Raw genomic sequence first — 17852 nt, 5'->3', positions numbered from 1 at the left:
AATGGAGGTGCTAGAAATACTTCCATTTAAGATGAGGATCTGAAGCACAGAACAGTCAGATCACTTGACAGAAGTCACACAGCTGGCATGTGCGCCGTGAGATTTGAACCCAGCTCATTCTGGTTGGACATAAGCACTCCCTATAAGAGCCTCCAAACTGCCCTGAGGAACTGATTGTGTAGGGAGGTCCGCCAAAGGGGTCTGGTGGGTGGGAGGGAGGCACTCCCAAGAGAGCCTGGGCGAGGGCAGGGAGTGTGGAACAGAACAGCATACATTGGGCACTGAAATTCATTGGATATGGCTTGAGGGTAGGGCAAGGAGAATCAGGACATGAGGCTGTGAGGCAGATGAGTTTCACAGTGGGCACTGCCTGCTCCTCACACTAAGGCATTTGACCTCATCCCAGACTAGAAGGTCCATGAGGGCAGAACATTGTTTTGCCCTCTGTTGCAGTATTAGTTCCCCAAATAGCGCTTGTCCCGAGGAGGTCGTCAATAACTATTTGTGGCATCAGTGAATGGAAATTTGGGGGAGCTTGTATGTGAGGGGATGAACAGGTCAGCTATGCATTTTAGAGGGACTCGATGGCTACAGTGTGGAGAATGGAATGTAGTTTGAGGGGAGGACGGCAAGTCAGGAGAATCAATGAGGAGGCTGGTGCTGGAGCCACGATGAGTGGTAACAGGGCTTGAACCAGAACAGTGGTGGGAGGAATGGAGAGATTAAAAAACTTGAAAGATAGCATTGATAGGACTATACAATGAGTTGGGTTTGGGAAAGAAGGAAGAAGAGAGACAAGGAGTTCCCACTGTGGTGGAGGTACAATAATGGGGTGAGGAATACAGGCAGAGGACAAGGGTTCATGGCGGGGAGTATGTGTGTGAGTAAGGGTGCAGTGGGGAGCATGTTGAAGGTCAGGATCCTGATGGTGTTCTGGAAGGTGGGAGAGAGGTTGGGCCGAAGATATGGGATATGCATTATAGATTTGGGAGTTATCAATGATGTAAAGGAATTGGACAAGAATTGCCAAGGAATTGCCTTGGCTGGCAGGGGAGGCTTACTACGGAGTGAGAAGAAAAGAGAGGCAGGGAAAGAATCATGGGGAACAGCTAACACTTCAGAGGTGGATAGAAGGGGAGGAAACTGCTCTGGTGATAATGTGAGATGTTGCAGAGAGGTGAAAGAAAAGGAGGGTGGTCTTCTGATTGGTCCACAGGAAGGAGCTCTTTGCTGCAGCCAAGTCTGCAAAGGTTGTGGACAAGGCCCGACTGGAGGGGGCTGAAGAGTCAAGGGGAAGAAGTGGAGATAAGAATGATGGCAAGAATACATAATCTCTCTTTCACTTTCAGGAGTTTGGTACAGGGGCGGGGCTAGAGTAGGGTGGGTATTTTAAGATGGGAGGATTGTAAGTAGATTTAGAGGCTGAGGGGAAGAGCCCATAGGATGGGAGTCAGAGACAGCCTGTTAGGGATTTCAAGATCATTGTATCCAACTTTCTGGCTCCTTAGCCAGAGTTCTACAAGGGAAGAAGACTGTTTTATTCATATGTATATTACCTACAACTCCTAGCATAGCATAGCTCCTGGAAAATAATAGGTACTCAGTTAATGTTTGTTGAATGAATGAAATAAAATGTATTTGGGATTCTGAAGACATTCACACCCAGTAAAGAGAATTAGGGTCTTGAAGGATGGGGTGATGGCTAATAAGCGGGGATGGGATGAGATGGAGGGTAGTTAGTGGAGGCAGGACAAGTCTGGCTAGTTCGCTAAAGTTGTAGAAAGGGAGCATGGGAAATTAACACAACATTGGAAATTGACTACCCTTTGATTAAAAAAAATAAATGAGGGGAGAGTATAGCTCAGTGGTAGAGTGTATGCTTAGCATACACTCGAGGTCCTGGGTTCAAGCCCCGGGACTTCTTGTTAATAAATAAATCAAAAAACTTAATTGCCCCCCCAAAAAATTTTAAAAAATAATGCATGATTTAAAAAAAAAGGAGGTGAGCGTAGGAAGCCTTGAACCCCAGGTCAAGGAGATAAGACTTGATGTGACGGGCATTATCAGTACTGGGGTTGTGCCTTAGGAGACCTGGGAGCAGCACACAAAGATTGAGTGACCTGTGACTGTAGTTCAAGGGGGAGATAACAAGGGCTTGAACAAGGGTGATGGAGAGGATGGGAAAGAGACATTGCGAAGGTAGACTCACAGGGACTTTGGTAATTGGTTGGCCATGGAGGAAAAGAGAGCAGGGGAGAGGTCAAGGTTGACCCCTAGATTCTGCGTCTGGGTAAGCGGGAGAATCAGCACCACTGATAAAGCGGGGGTGAAGCAGCAGGAAGAGCTAGTTTGGCTGAGGGAAGGGGATGGGTTTCGCTGGGTTTGAGATGACAGTAGGACATGTGGGTCGCTATGTCTGTCAGGCAGCTAGAGATGTGATGATGGTGTGTGGAAGTGAGGTCATGGCTGGGAACTAAGGCAGTAGGGGATAAGAAGGGCCAGTAAATAGGCAGAAAAAGAGCAACCAGAGAAGAAGAAAAAGTACGGTAAAGCAAACTCTCTTGGAGCCCTAGGGATGAGATTTAGCATGAAGAAGATACCTAAAGGGGTAAATTCGCTATACTGGCAATAGACCCCTGTGGCTAAACTCATATCCTTCTCTCCCAGTCAGTAGGGGATACAGTGACACCACTTCTCGCCAGCCCCCCTTTTCTAAAACCCCCTATAGCTCCCAACATTTTTTTATTGTTAACTCAAGGTTTACCTTTTCCTAAAAATTAGACTTGATCCTATCAGGGTAAGGCCAAGGGTGATGCCAATCCCTTTACAGACCTCTGAGGCTTTGCTCTGTCTTCCGTTGGGAAGGTTGTGCTGGGGACTGTGATGTGGGCCCTGACCAGGAAGAACATTTTTGGTCCAGAATTACCCTGTGAACAAAACTCATCAAAACGAGAATCACAGAGCACCAGTGCTTTGAACCACAACACAGTCTCATAAGATTCTTTTCAGTCTTTCCTATATCACCAATTACTCCATCAAAGAACCTGGGTCCAATTGTGATGGAAACAAAAAAGCTCTCTTTTCCCCCAGAAAAAAAACATTTCTGTTTACAGGAAATTCAGTTATTATATATATCCTTTATGGTACATTTTAAGAACATAAAATTGCGGTGCTATTATTGGGAGTAAATTTTATTGCCATGGCTTTACAACACAAACAAACAAAAATAATAACGCCATTAGTCGTTGGACTGAACTGGCAGGAAGCAGCACATCAAAGGCGATTGCTTGGAGGCAGGGGAACGGGGGAATTAGGAGAGTCCAGAGCACGACTGACAGGTCAGGGAGGTATGGCCTACTGGGGACAAGATGTCACATGTGGAGGTGGACACGGGGATGGAAACCCAGCACCCCATCTAGATTCCATCATTATCCCACGTGCAGGGCTCACCTTACACCTTGAATAGAGTCGCTACTTTAGAAATGCTTCATGGTGACGCTCCTATACCAGTAGCGTTTGACCAAATGAGTGAATGAATGAATAAGGCATGGGCAGAGTTTTGTTATCCAGAAGTTTTAATGGTATTTTAACTCTTGGTATAGAAAAAGTTTATGAAGCAAAATATCAGATAAACCTGGGAAATGGTTTATTTGAGCACCAATTATATATAAACAAAGAATATGCCCAATATTAACTAGTCTTATTTCATTAGCTAAAGTACTTAGGAAAAAGAAAAAAAAAAGAGAAAAAAAAATAAAGTACTTAGAAGCTTCATGAACACATGTGTATGTATAGCACTTTAGTATATTGTGTGTTTAGTGAGGTTCCCATGTTACTTAATCCATAGTAATATATGTGTATGTGTGTGTGTGTGCACGTGCACACACGTTGCGCATAGGCACATGTTCTATTACATGCTGAGCATTATTCTAGGTCCTTGCGGGGAAGCTGAATACAAAAAAAAAAAAAAAAAAAAAAGAGTAAGGTCTGGTGACTGTTCTCAAAGAGATGAAAATCTGAATAGAGAGAGAGATAATTACAGGAAGGGCAGGGGAATCAATTCAAGCTTAACTGTGTGGTATTGGCTGGAGTACAGTAAAATGTCCTCACACGTGAGGGGCACTGGACCAGCTAGTTGATTTGTCCAAGGTCATGGTGCTAAAGTAACAGATGTGACCTTTAACTCAGGGCTTCGGACTTTCAAACCAATGGGCTTTCCATTACACCACCAAGCAATAAACATGGTGATTAATGAGTGAGGTTTCTGGAGTCATATAGGATGAGCTCTAAATCTTGGCTCCAACCTTTACTAGCTGTATGACCTTAGGTGAGTTACTTAACTGTTCTGTGCCCTGGTTCTCTTTGTCACATGGGGATAATAATGGAACATACCTGATAGAGTTGTTGTGACAATGAGTGAGTGAATTCATGTAAAGCACTTAGAATACTGCCTGGAGCAGAGTAAACGCTCAGTAAAAGTTATTATTAAATGCTAGATATTATTATTATTATTATTATTATTATTAATTATTATTATTATTAATAGTGCTTTCTCAGCTGTACAAAGGAACAGGAGTTCTCCATCTGATGGATGGTAGCAAAACTAGATTTCTTGACTAATGCCCGTTCAGACTGAATGAGGGTAAACTTCTGAAGAGCTCACCCTGTATCCCAAAACTCACCCAGAAAGAGGGTGGAGAGGTCAAGAAGAGAAGGACAGAAATGAATGAGACTGAGAAAAATCAAGAGAGGAGGTGGGAATGAGAAATTGGAAGTGGTGGGGAAGAGGGGGTGCAGAGGTGATGGAAAGGAGAGGAGAGAAAAATGTGTGTGTGTGGGTAAACTGGCAAGGAAGGGAAGGAGGGACAGAGGAGGTGGCAGAAGAGACAAGGGCAGGGTGGCCGCCCATTCACTAGGGGTCTCCCTGCCGGCTAAAGTTTTCCTTCAGGGTGTGGTTTCAAGGGGTTTGGGGGAAGGGCCCTGGCCAAGACTAATACCTTCCCCACATCACTGCTGATCCTCAAATTTCCACTATTAGAGAGAATTCCTCCTTCATAAATATGTGCAGGGCCAACTCTGGTTATACCATATGTCTCTGTTCATCAGATGAATATTTTGGAAACAAGCCTACACACGAAGCTTTTTTGCATCAATTTTTCCTCCAGCCGAGGGTGGGGATGGCAGAAGAGAGGGCAGGGATATTGCTTTACCTGGCTTGCTGCTGGATGAGTACTCAGATGACCTTAAGGAAATGGATTCTACGGGAGGATTAGTAAGTGCTGCCTTGGCTGGATCCTCACACTACTCCAAGCAACTGCCCTCTCTGTTCCTTCACTTCTGACCTTTGTAAGGTCTCTCTTTCTACACCACCTTGACCTCTTCATTTCTCAGACACTCCAACCCACTGCTTTCTGGATTCTTCCCCACACCTCCATTGAACCATTTTCTAGAAAGATAGCAAGGAGATTTCAGCTTGTTGGCATCTCTGACTGATGGGTGGTAGCCGCTTGGGGTATTGTGGTGACAAGCATGCTGAGGCTGTGTCTGGGTTCAGCAAGAAAATGTGCCAAAATCAGTTTGTCATGTAATCTTCGGGAGCACCTGGTGGGCAGAGTGGGGGCTGAGGGATGCAGTCATATGTGCCCTATATTTGCTATTTCTGTCTTAGGAGACCAAGGGTGACCCCCTAATTACCCAACTTGATGTCTTCTGCTTTTCAGTTATCACCCATCCTATTGGATCTCTCTCCAGCACACATCATCAACTACCCCTGCCCCCATTTAGGGCACTGTCTTCTCTCTCATCCCCACTCCTCTCTGTTCCTTCTCATTCTCCTACCCTGGATCCTCTTTCTTCACCTGTCTCTTAAATGTAGTTGTCCCCAGGTTGTACTCTCAGCTTTTTCTCTCTTGCTGCACAAGTTCACACTCTATGCTGTGGTTTGAATCGCTTCCTGTGTGGAGATCCTACATTTCTGAGTTTAGTGTTTATTCCCAGCCTCTGACTGCCATTTATAATTATCTATTGGACCTTTGTACCTGGAAAATTTGAACTCTTGGGACTTGAGGCTTAATGGGTTCCAAGTCAAGCAAATCCAGTGTAAGCCCTCCTAAAGAGACCATTCACCTTCTGTTTTTGAGTTCCCTCAGCACCACCAGTGAGTCCCATCACACAATAAGCTCCTCAGCAAAGATTTGAACTTCTGACCCTGAATGGGTCAGTGGGCTTACGTTTTGTTTAGAGGTACCAGATTTTGTGCTTTCAAGACACCTGAAATGTTAGGGGATAGAGATTAGGGGATCTCTGGGAGATAGTCCCCTTATTTGACGAACAATGATTTTTCTCCTTGCCCTTCGGCAGATGAAGAAAAACATATCTAACTGGGTGCAAACAGATGAAGAGAGGCATAGGGTACTCCCAAGACTGGCATTATCTCGAAGCGGATAGCCAGACAGCAAGCAATATGCTTGGGGTAGTATCTGCAAACACTCCCTGCTCATAAGCTGGGGCAGGATGCAGGGTGGGAGGTGCTTGGGAGACAACGATGAAGCGGACAATCTCTGGCCTTGAGGGGCTTGCAGTCTGGGAGAGAAGACAGACTGTGCAGGAATAACTGTGATGAGATGAACATTCCAGGTGAGTAATTTTCTAGCACAATGGAAACTCAAGTGGGAATATCCTTAATTCTGAGTGTGGATAAGGCTTCATGGAGGAGATGGGAAGGAACTGAACTGGCCTTGAAGGATGAGTAAGAGTTAAAGAGGAAGGGAGAGAAGGTCAGAAAGGCAGAAGGGGCAGAATGAGGACAATGAAGATATATTCTAAACATGTCATCAAAAATGAATTTATGAGAAAGAACAGAGTCCTGGGTCATAACTGGCACCCGCACAGCTTGGTAAGCAACTTTCTTGTCTTCTCTGAATAGCACATCTTTCCCTCAAAATGGACAATGATAACTGATGGGCTTCGCAGAGGCAGGGGAAAAGTCACAGATGGACTTGATATTCCATCAGAGTCGGATTTATCTCATGTATATCCATCACAGTGGTCACTTGGGAGCAAATCAGAGTTGTACTTGCTTAGAACCTACTGATTCATTTGTTTCCGTGTTTGCTGGGTACCAACGTCTCCTGAGCACTCCTGGGTAGCAGGCTCTGGGTGTGAAGAGATGACTGAGACTGAGCCTCTGCCCTCAAGGAGGGGGTAGGGAGGCAGCTGGGCAAATAGGCCATTCTAATGCTCTGTGGTAAGTGCGCAGGCAAGAGCTAGCTCCTGGAGTCCAGAGGGAAGACAACGCAAAGCTGTGCTCTCTGAGTCAGCCTCGAACTGCTTTCCCTGTCTCCCCGCCCTCCCTGAGTTTTCTGTCCGAAATTCAGATCCGATCATGTCATTCCCTCGGCTTAAAAACCATGGCTGGCTCCCCACTGACTGCAGGACCTCGTCCAAACTCTCAAGCGGGACATACAAAGGCCTTCACAGTCTGGCTCATCCAACTCCTCCAGTCTTATCTCACAGTCCGGGCTGGGCTCTGGCCCCCTAAACTGTAGCCACACTGAACTGGTGTGTCTCTTCCCGCTCCTCTTTATCTGGTCAATTCTTCTGCTTCCCTCATGCTCCTGCTAAATGTTGCTTCTCTGCTGCACTGGCCCCAACTCCCCCTGATGGAGAGAGTTCCTCCTCCGAGTTCCCACAGCTCGCGGTCGACCTCTCTATTCCAGGCCTTATCGCGTGAGAGTGAAATTGTTTGTCGATGTGCCCATCTCCCCCACTAGGCCAGGTTCTCCTCAAGGCTGGGAACTGGGCATTATCCTTTTCCTTCTCCTGGAGATTTGGTCTGGGCCTGGCACACAGTAGGTGCTCTGTACATCTTGGCTGAGTGAATGAATGACTCTGACATGTGGCCGCTTGGACCCAGTCATTGACAGCAGCTGGCCTGACTTAACATGAGTGATGCATAAAGAAAGAAGGGCAGCCAGAGTCGCTGGAAAGCAGGCAGCTCTAGTGACATCGTGAAAAAAAAAAAAACAACAACAAAACCAAACTGGAGCTGGCGGAGACAACGCTCCCACTCAGGCTTTAACAAATGACTCTGCCTTCTGAGCTGCCCCCTCTTGTCTGCTGTCCCATTCCCTTTCGAAAAGCCAGTCACTGAAATGATTCTCATTATTCATGGTCGGTGGCATATCCAGGAAACACTTAGTTTACAAGCAATTAAAATCCGCTAAAATAGATTTATGCGGGTTGAACCTGATCCTGCTGGTAAGAAGGCAGTAAATGACTTACATCTTGGAGGGGGATTTGCTTCCTGAGGTTGCTCTTTATCACTCTTTTATCTACTGGACGAGTTTGGTGCTAACACGGCAAACATCTGGAGGTCCTGCTCGAGGCAGGTGTGCAGTGAATGGGGCGAGGCGCGTGGAGACAGCGGGCAGAACCGCAGCCAGCTGTCCGGGAAATGTGTGAACACTACCTCTGCCCATACCCGCCCAGCCATGGTGGGGGAAAGGCTGGCTCAGCAGCCGGGAGCTTGGGGCAGTGGGAAAGCTCCCAGCACCGTGATCAGAAGCTCAGTTTCCACTCACATTGGAACCACTTGGAATCACTGAACCCCTCAAGGTTCAGTCTCCATACTGGTAAAAGGCAGACACTGATCTCTACCCTCCCCACTTTAAAGGGCTGGGTATGAGGATCGATGGAAGAAGAAATTTTGTGAAAAGCTCTAGAGGCTAGAGAAATAGAGGTTTCACTTTCATTACAAAAACTCTAACTGGTCCCCTCCATGCTCTAGAAGTGGTTAATGCTCGTCAGCAGATTAGCAAAGGTGTACTCAGGCAAGTCCTCTAATAGTTTACTTAAAGAGTCCACACAAGGACGCTTCATTACCTTGCCAGCTCAAACCAACAGCGTTTTAATGTCTCTCTAATGAAGACAGCAGTCTGCAGCTAAGCAAACAGGCCATTTGGTCGAGAAAAGACACAGGGCAGCAAAGGTCTAGCACATGGAGTCTAGGTATCCCCAGAGACTGTGCGCCATCCCTCCCCATGGCAGGCTCTGCTTCTTTGGGATGGACTCCAGGGAAAAAGGGCTCCTTCTGCTGCTCTGGGAAACCTAGAACATGTAGTTAAACCATTCAGTGGGCCAATATGATTGGTGCAAAACTGAGAATGAAGGAAATCGAAATGGCATATTTCAGCAGCAGCTTTGGAGCTAAGTTCAGAGGAACTATTTAAAGTCTGGCCCAAAAGCACGATTGGGGAATCAGAGACCATGGAAAATCAGTAAACTATGAGTGACAGTTGACCTGGAAGTCTAAATTTAAATTATTCAGGCCTTGAGATACTTTTTTTTTTAAATGGAGGTACTGGGGATTGAACAGGACCTCATACATGCTAAGCACATGCTCTACCACTGACCTATACCCACCCTTTGGCTTTGAGATACTTTAATGGAAAGTAAATTGGGAGTTCGAAATTTGCAGATACTAACTACTATATATAAAATAGATAAACAAGTTTCTTTTGTATAGCACAGTGAACTATATTCAATATCTTGTAGTAACCTATAATGAAAAGGAATCTATGTATGTATATGTATGACTGAAACATTAGCTGTACACCAGAAACTGACACAACATTGTAAACTGACTATGCTACAATTAAAAAAAAAAGAAAGAAAGTTATGTAGCCTACATCTGAAAAAGAATCCTGGGTTCCTTCATGCTCTGTCACAACTCCCTGCCTTTCTGGTCACCATTCCTTTTGCAGAGAATGCCCGGCTCTCCCTTCTCAGCCAAGACCATCTCCTTCTTACTCATCTTTCAAGACCCAGCTGGAACGTAACCTCTTTGAAGTCTCTGCTGACTCCCCAAAGGAGAGGTCTTTGCTCCCACCTCTTTGCCTCCACCAGGTCTTTTACAGCCCCCTGGCCTCCTCTGACATATTTGTTTACACACCCTTCTTCACTGTTTGGACGGGATTGTAGCTTTCAGGGGCAAGGACCAGATGGTAGCCTTACGTAGCACAGAGCTGGGACAAAGATGGGCCTCACTCGAGGCCGGCTGAATGGCTGAGCATTTGGGCATACGTGCACTGGCCCCATTTATCAGGTCTGCACAGGACCCGATGGGAAGGCTCATTAGGCAGCGATTTGCTATGGTAGACATGCTTCTTCCACACTGCTTTACCTGATTAGCGACTGTTTTGGTGCTAGCAAGCAACAAGAAACCTGCTGGTCAAGGCAGCCAGACGACTGACCGATAAGGCAGGACCTGGCCCAGGCAATTAGCTTGGTTCCCACAACTTGCAAATCTGGCCTGGAAAAGGGCTGCCCTCCACCCCTACCCCTCAACTCTCCTGTGCCTGCTTCTCAGGAAGTTGCCCAGCAGCACAGACAGCCTCATTTCATACATCTGAAGATTGAAAATGCAGCCGTGACCAGAGAGGCAGGCCTAATGGACGGAGCCTGACCCAGCCTCAGCTCCCACAGAAGCTCCGGCTTGGCGGCCACAGCCTCCGGTTCTCCTCCTGGTTCTGCTAATGATGAACTCGATAGTTTTGGACACATCGGCTCATCTCACATTCCCCATTCCCCGAGTGGGGAGAATAATGAAGATGTTGCATGGACTGAGTCAATAAAGAAGCTTGACTGAGATCCCTGTGGACGGGGGAAGCAGCACTTGATGCTGGCAGAGCCTGCGGGCTTTTGTTGTTTTGGTTGTTTCTGTTTGTCAGTGAATCATTCTGCCTCGAGCCCAGATGTGCAGCTCTTGGAGAGGAAGAGAGGAAGGGCAGGGAGGCAGGCACCTCCGGCCTGAGCTGCAGCAGTCAGTGCAGACGGAAATGGACCGGACTGGATGCGATGGGATGGGATGGATGGGACGGGATGGGAGGGGTCGGGTGAGACGAGATGGGATGCTCAGTGGCTGGTTTGCCAACAGCTGGTCTCCTGTTCCCTGGTAGGGACCAGGAGCCGCAAGCTCTGAAGGCTGTGCATACTGAAACACAGTACTGAAACGGAAATCAAATTAAAGCTTGTGACAAAGTCAATCTGACACATCTTTAATGATACACATAATGATTATTGTGCTGTACTGTAATTAGGCATAATGGTAAGCAGCTCTCAGGAATGACTGCAATTACGATTACTTTTACACAGCTGAACCAATATCTCTGAGGTCTGCCAGGATGGGGGTGGGGCCGGGGGTGGGGGTCTGGATAGGAGGCAAGGCATTTCTTTGGTTCTCCTTCTTCTCCCTTGCCCATCTCTCCATCCCTTAGCGGGGAACAGATAACAGATCTGATGAGGGGTTTGGATGGCTAGCCCCTTTCTCCAGCCAGGGAGAGGCCACCCTAAAGCTTCTAAGACTAGGGAATCTGGAATGTTTAGAGGTGCTTTGGGCTGATTAGTCCCCACTTCCCCATGAGGCCTGAAATTCTACCAAGTGTCCTGAAGCCCAAAAAAGTATATGACTAATGTATAAATCATGTTTGGATCCTGGTTTGAACAAATCCCTGCAGAAAGATAGTTTTGAGACAGTTGGGTAAAACATAACAGTGGACTAGTATTAGATAGTATTAAGGAATTATTAATTTGTCACCTTTGATAATGGTTTTGTGGTTATTTAAGAAAAGGTCCTTATCTGGTGGAGAAACATACTGAAATATTTACAGATCAGCAACTGTGGAATGGCATGGGACCTGGGATTTGCTTGAAAATACTTCAAGGAAAAAAAAATGGGGACTAGAAGAAATAAGAATGGCAGAATGTTGATAATTGTTTGAAGGTGGGTGATGGGTATATGGGGGTTCATTATACTCTTCTCTCTGCTGTGGCTATGTTTGAAATTTTCCATAACAAAAAGTTAAAAAAAAATATGTACCCTAGAGTGCTCTGACAGTGATTCAGACATTAGTGAAAATTAGTTTGATCATGCTAACAATATCTAGCAGATGCAGGCAGCTCTCCGGACTGGGATTTGGGATTGGCAGAGCAGGGAGTGTGGGCAGGTTGGAGGCCTGGCTCGGGTAGAGAAATATGTGGGAGGTAAGAGGGAATCTGAAGGGTCAGGGACAGTCTGAAAGTTCTGGGAGAGAAGGCCAGGAGTGTAGGGAGAGAGGAAACAGAGCGTAATAGGGGCTCATGTCCACCTGTTAGGGTCCCCGCTTATCTATAAGTTCCTGGGGGTTGGGTATGTATCATAATCCTCTCTGTCTTCCCCAGAGCTCCCAGGACATTCATTTATTCACTTATTTTTTCATTAATTTATTTGCAAATATTTATTGCATGCCTACAATAGCTAGGCAGTACAAACACGTGTATGTGGTAGGCAAAGGAGATAGAACCATGAACAAAAGTGAACAAAATGAAGTCCCTGCCCTCAGGGAGCTCACATTCCAAAGGGAAGAGACAGACAGTGAATACACAGCAAGGAGAGACTCAGATGGGGAATAGTGCTGCCAAGAAAAATAATGTCGGGTAAGGTGGAGAGGGAAGGTTGAGGAGTTGTTCAGGAACAAACCTGCCTGGCATTTAGGCCCTTATGAGCTTTCCCAGGTCCTGCCTGCAGCCTGGCTTTCGGTCATGTTGGACTCCATGCCTGAGGGTTCCACCAAGGACTCCTGGGCTCTTGGCCTGTGTGTATGCTTTAACCTCATTCTTGACCTAATTGTCCCCTCCTATCCCTGATGACCCCACATTCCTCTCTAGGTCCTACCTCCTCCAGGAAGCTCTCCCAGGTCCTTCCCTCCTCCCACCTCCACACTTTCACCTTGGTCTTCTCTGATCTCCATCACCCTTGCGTGAATCTCTACTACAGATTATAATTCTCTTCCCGACTAGACTTTGAGCTCTTGGAGAAGTCTGTCTTTTAAAAAAAAATAATTTTATTTTTAGGGTTTTTTGGGGGGTAATTAGGTTTATTTATTTAAATGGAGGTACTGGGGATTGAACCCAGGACCTCGTGCACGCTAGGCACACGCTCTACCACTGAGCTCTACCCTCCCCCTGAGTCTGTCTTTTTATAACTATATGGAACAGGGCCTAGAACACAGTAGGGATCCTATACATGCTTAATGAATGGATAGATGAAAGAATGAATATGCTGCCTAGCAGAACATCAAAGACTTGGGAAGCCTCCTCACCCTAAATCAAATGCTAGGGAAGTTGAGGTGCTAGTGTGGGTTCAGATATCAAAGAAAGAAATGGGATCATTATACTTGAATAGGTATTACACTCTATCATGACGATGACAATGATGATAATCATATTCACACTCAACATTTATTGCATCACTCTGGATCAGACCACTCAGGTTTTAATTTTGTCTCTATCGTTTCCTAACTGTGTGATTTGGGGCAGGTTATCTACATTGTCTGTGCCTCAGTTTTCTCGTCTAGGAAACAGGGATGATGATAACTGTATATATTAACCACTATATATAAAATAGACAAAAAACAAATTTCTTCTGTATAGCACAGGGAACTGTATTCAATATCTTGCAATAACCTTTAATGAAAAAGAATATGAAAATGAATATATGTATATATATGCATGACTGCAACATTATGCTGTGCACCAGAAATTGACACACTGTAACTGACTATATGTCAATAAAAAAAACAGTATGTATTAAAGTGAGAGAAAGTTCTACAAAGTACTTAGAATAGTACCTGGCGTACAGTGAATGGTATATAAGGGTTTTCTATTATTATTTATTACTGCAAGACAGTGACTGCTAAATGTGTTATTTATTCATTCATGCACATTGAACGCATGCCAGTTCCAGGCCCTGGGGAAAGAGTGCTTTCATGGAGCTTATATTTGATCTAACTTTATCCTCATACAGTACAAGGGAGGTACTGTACATATCACCATTATATAAAGAAAAGTGAGGCTTAAAGCTGTTAAGTAACATGTCCAAGGTCACAGAGCTCCTAAGCTGAAAATGAGGATTCTACCTCTGGTCTGTGTGACTCTAAAAACCATTGCTCTAGACCAGGGGTTGACAATCTATGGCCTATGGAATAAATCTGTCCCTCTATTTTTCTCCCCTTCAGGATATGCTTTGCTGTTTTAGAGTATGCAATTCAGAAATTCACAAGTGGTGTATTTATAAGGTTGTGCAACCATCACCACTGTCTGATTCCAGAACATTTTCATCACTTCAGAAGAAAAAAAACATACCCATTAAGCATTAATTTCCCCACCCTCCTGCCCACTAGCAACTGCTAATTTCCTTTTTGTCTCTATGGATTTGCCTGTTGTGGATATTTAACATAAGTAGAATCATATACTATGCAGTCTTTTGTGTCTGGCTTCTTTCACTTAGCATGTTTTCAAGGTTCATCCATGTTGTAGTGGGTATCAGTACTTTATTCCTTTATTCCTGGATGAATAATATTCCACTACATAGATATACCACATTTCATTTATCCATTCACCAGTTGATGAATATCTGGGTTGTTTCTACTTTTTGGCTATTATGAATAATGGGGCTATGAAATTTTGTATACAAGTCTGTTTATGGCTATATACCTAGGAGTGGAATTTCTGGGTGATTTGTTAACTTTATATTCAACTTTTTGAAGAACTACCAGACTCTTTTCCAAGGCCGCTGCACCATTTTACATTCCTACAGCAATGTATGAGGGGTCCACTTTCTCCACACCCTTGCCAACACTTGCTATTGTCTATATTTTTGATTATAGTCATCCTAGTAAGAGTGAAGGAGTATCTCATAGTTGTTCTGGTTTGCATTTCCCTAATGACTAATGATGTTGAACATTTCCTCACTTCTTTATTGGCCATATCTTCTTTGGAGAAATGTCAATTCATATCATTTTTCCCATTATTCAGTTGTGTTATTTTGCTTTTTATTATTGAGTTATTGAGTTGTAAGAGTTTTTTGCATGGATTCTGGATACAAGTCCTTTAACAGACATATATCTGCAAATATTTCTTGGAAAAATATTTGCAAATATTTCTCTCATTCTGTGGGTTATCTTTTCACTTTCTTGACAGTGTTCTCTGAAGCTCAAAGGTATTTAATTTTGATGAAATCCAATTAATCTATTTTATCTTTTTTTTAAAAAAGTATGATAAAAGCACTATCTGTATTTTCTTTGGTAGCTTGGGTATTTGGCATTATACTGAAGAAATGAATCCAAGATTATGAATTTTACACCTACAATTCTTCTAAGAGTATTATAGTTTTAGCTCTTACATTTAGGCCTTTGATTCATTTTGAGTTAATTTTTGTATTTGGTGTGAGGTAAAGTCTAACTTCATGATCTTTTGAAGGTAGATATCCAGTTGTCCTAGCAGCATTTGTTGAAAAGATCATTCTTTTCGCATTGAATGGTCTTGGCTCTCTTGTCAAAAATCAATTGGCCATAGATATATAGGTTTATTTCTGAACTTTCATTTCTATTCCATTGATCTATATATCTCTCTGTGTGCCAGTATCACTGTCTTGACTATTGTAGCTCCACAGTAAGTTTTCTTTTTTATTTTCTTTTTTATTTTTTAACATTTTTATTGAGTTATAGTCAGTTTACAATGTTGTGCCAATTTCCAGTGTAGAGCACAATTTTTCAGTTATGCATGAAGATACATATATTCATTGTCACATTCTTTTTTGCTGTGAGCTACTACAAGATCTTGGTGCAGCCACTGTGGAAAACAGTATGGAGATTCCTCAAAAGACTAGGAATAGACTTAACATATGACTCAGTAATCCCACTCCTGGGCATATATCCAGAAGGAACCCTGCTTCAAAAAGACACCTGCACCCCAATGTTCATAGCAGCACTATTTATAATAGCCAAGACATGGAAACAACCTAAATGTCCATCAACAGATGACTGGATAAAGAAGATGTGGTATATTTATACAGTGGAGTACTATTCAGCTATAAAAATGACAACATAACGCCATTTTCAGCAACATGGATGTCCCTGGAGAATGTCATTCTAAGTGAAGTAAGCCAGAAAGAGAAAGAAAAGTACCATATGAGATTTCTAATATGTGGAATCTAAAAAGAAAAAAAAAAAGAACACATATACAAAACAGAAACAGACACATAGACACAGAATACAAACTTGTGATTGCCAGGGGGAAGGCAGGGTGGGAAGGAACAGACTGGGAGTTTGAAATTTGTAGATACTGACAGGCATATGCAGAATAGATAAACAAGATTATACTGTATAGCACAGGGAAATATACACAGTAAGTTTTAAAATCAGAAAGTGTGAGTCATCCAACTTTGTTCTTCTTTTTCAAGATTGTTTTGTATATTCTTGATTCCTTGCATTTCCGTATGAATTTTAGGATTGGCTTGTCAATTTCTTTAAAAAAAGAGAAAAACTAGCCCGGATTTTGACAGGAATTATGTTGAACTGGTAGATAAGTTTTGGGAACATCAGCATTTTAAGAATATTAAGTCTTCAATCCATAAACACAAGTCTTTTCATACATATAGGCCTTTAATTTCTTTCAACAATGTCCAGTAGTTTTCAGTTTATAAGTCTTATACTCCTTATATTAAATTTATTTACAAGTATTTCATTCTTTTTGATGCTATTGTAATAGGAATTATTTTCTTGATTACATTTTTGATTGTTCATTGCTAATGTATTAAAATACAATTGATTTTTGTATATTGATCTTGTATCCAGCAAACTTGCTGAACTTATTTTTTTAAGAGCAATTTTAGGTGCACAGCAAAATTGAGAGGAAGATACAGAGATTTCCCATATACTGCCTGTCTCCACACAAGCATAGCTTCCCTCATTAACATCATTCCCCATTAGAGTGGTACATTTGTTACAATTGATGAACCTACACTGACACATTGTTATCGTCCAATGTCCACAATTTGCCCTATGGACATTCCATAGGTTTGGACAAATGTATAATGATATATATTCATCATTATGGTACTACACAGAGTATTTTCACTGACCTAAAAATCCTCTATGTTCTGCCTATTCATCTCTTTCCCTTTCCTCAACCTCTGCTTTTATTGTCTCCATAGTTTTTCCTTTTCCAGTATGTCATAAAGTTGGAATCATACAATATGTAACCTTTTCAGACTGCTTCCTTCACTTAGTAACATGCGTTTAAGATTCCTCCAAGTCCTTTCATGGTTTGACAGCTCATTTCTTTTTAGTGCTGAATAATATTCCATTGTCTGTATGTACCACAGTTTGTTTATCTGTTCACCTACTGAAGGACATCTTGGTTGCTTCCAAGTTTTGGCAATAATGAGGAAAGCTGCTCTAAACATCCATGTGCAAGCTTTTATGTGGACATGTTTTCAAAACCTTTGGTTAAATACCAAGGACTGCGATTGCTGGATCCTGTGGTAGGTGTATGTTTAATTTTGTAAGAAACCACCAAACTGTCTTCCAAAGTGGCTATACCATTTTTGCATTCCCACTAACAATGAATCAGAATTCCTGTTGCTCCACTCCTTGCCAGCATTTGGTATTGTCAGTGTTCTGGATTTTGGCCATATGAACTCATTTTTTAACTCTAATATTTTTGTGTGTGTGGATACCCTAGGATTTTCTACATACAAAATCATGTCATCTGAAAATAGCAGCTTTACTTTTTCCTTTCTCACCTGCATGCCTTTTATTTCTTTTTTTTTCCCAATTGCCCTGGCTAGAACCTTCAGCACAATGTTGAATAGAAGTGGCAAGAGTGGACATCCTTGTCTTGTTCCTGATCTTAGGAGGAAAGCTTTCAGTCTTTCACCATTAAGTATGATATAAGATGTAGAGTTTATCAGGTTGAAGAAGTTCCCTTCTGTTCCTAATTTGTTGCATGTTATTTATGATGAAAGGGTATAA

At 43.2% G+C, this 17852-nt stretch overlaps 1 protein-coding gene across 3 annotated transcripts in view; it reads right to left on the bottom strand.

The window, feature by feature from the left end:
* The window catches only part of HDAC8 (histone deacetylase 8), a 209775-nt gene that overhangs the window by 29197 nt on the left and 162726 nt on the right, over positions 1 to 17852 (bottom strand). The window lies entirely within an intron of this gene.

Source organism: Camelus bactrianus, chromosome X (assembly GCF_048773025.1).
Source record: "Camelus bactrianus isolate YW-2024 breed Bactrian camel chromosome X, ASM4877302v1, whole genome shotgun sequence".
NCBI classification, from domain to species: Eukaryota; Metazoa; Chordata; class Mammalia; order Artiodactyla; family Camelidae; genus Camelus; species Camelus bactrianus.
The sequence above is the reverse complement of the archived record's forward strand: the minus strand, read 5'-3'. Positions and strand labels throughout refer to the sequence as shown.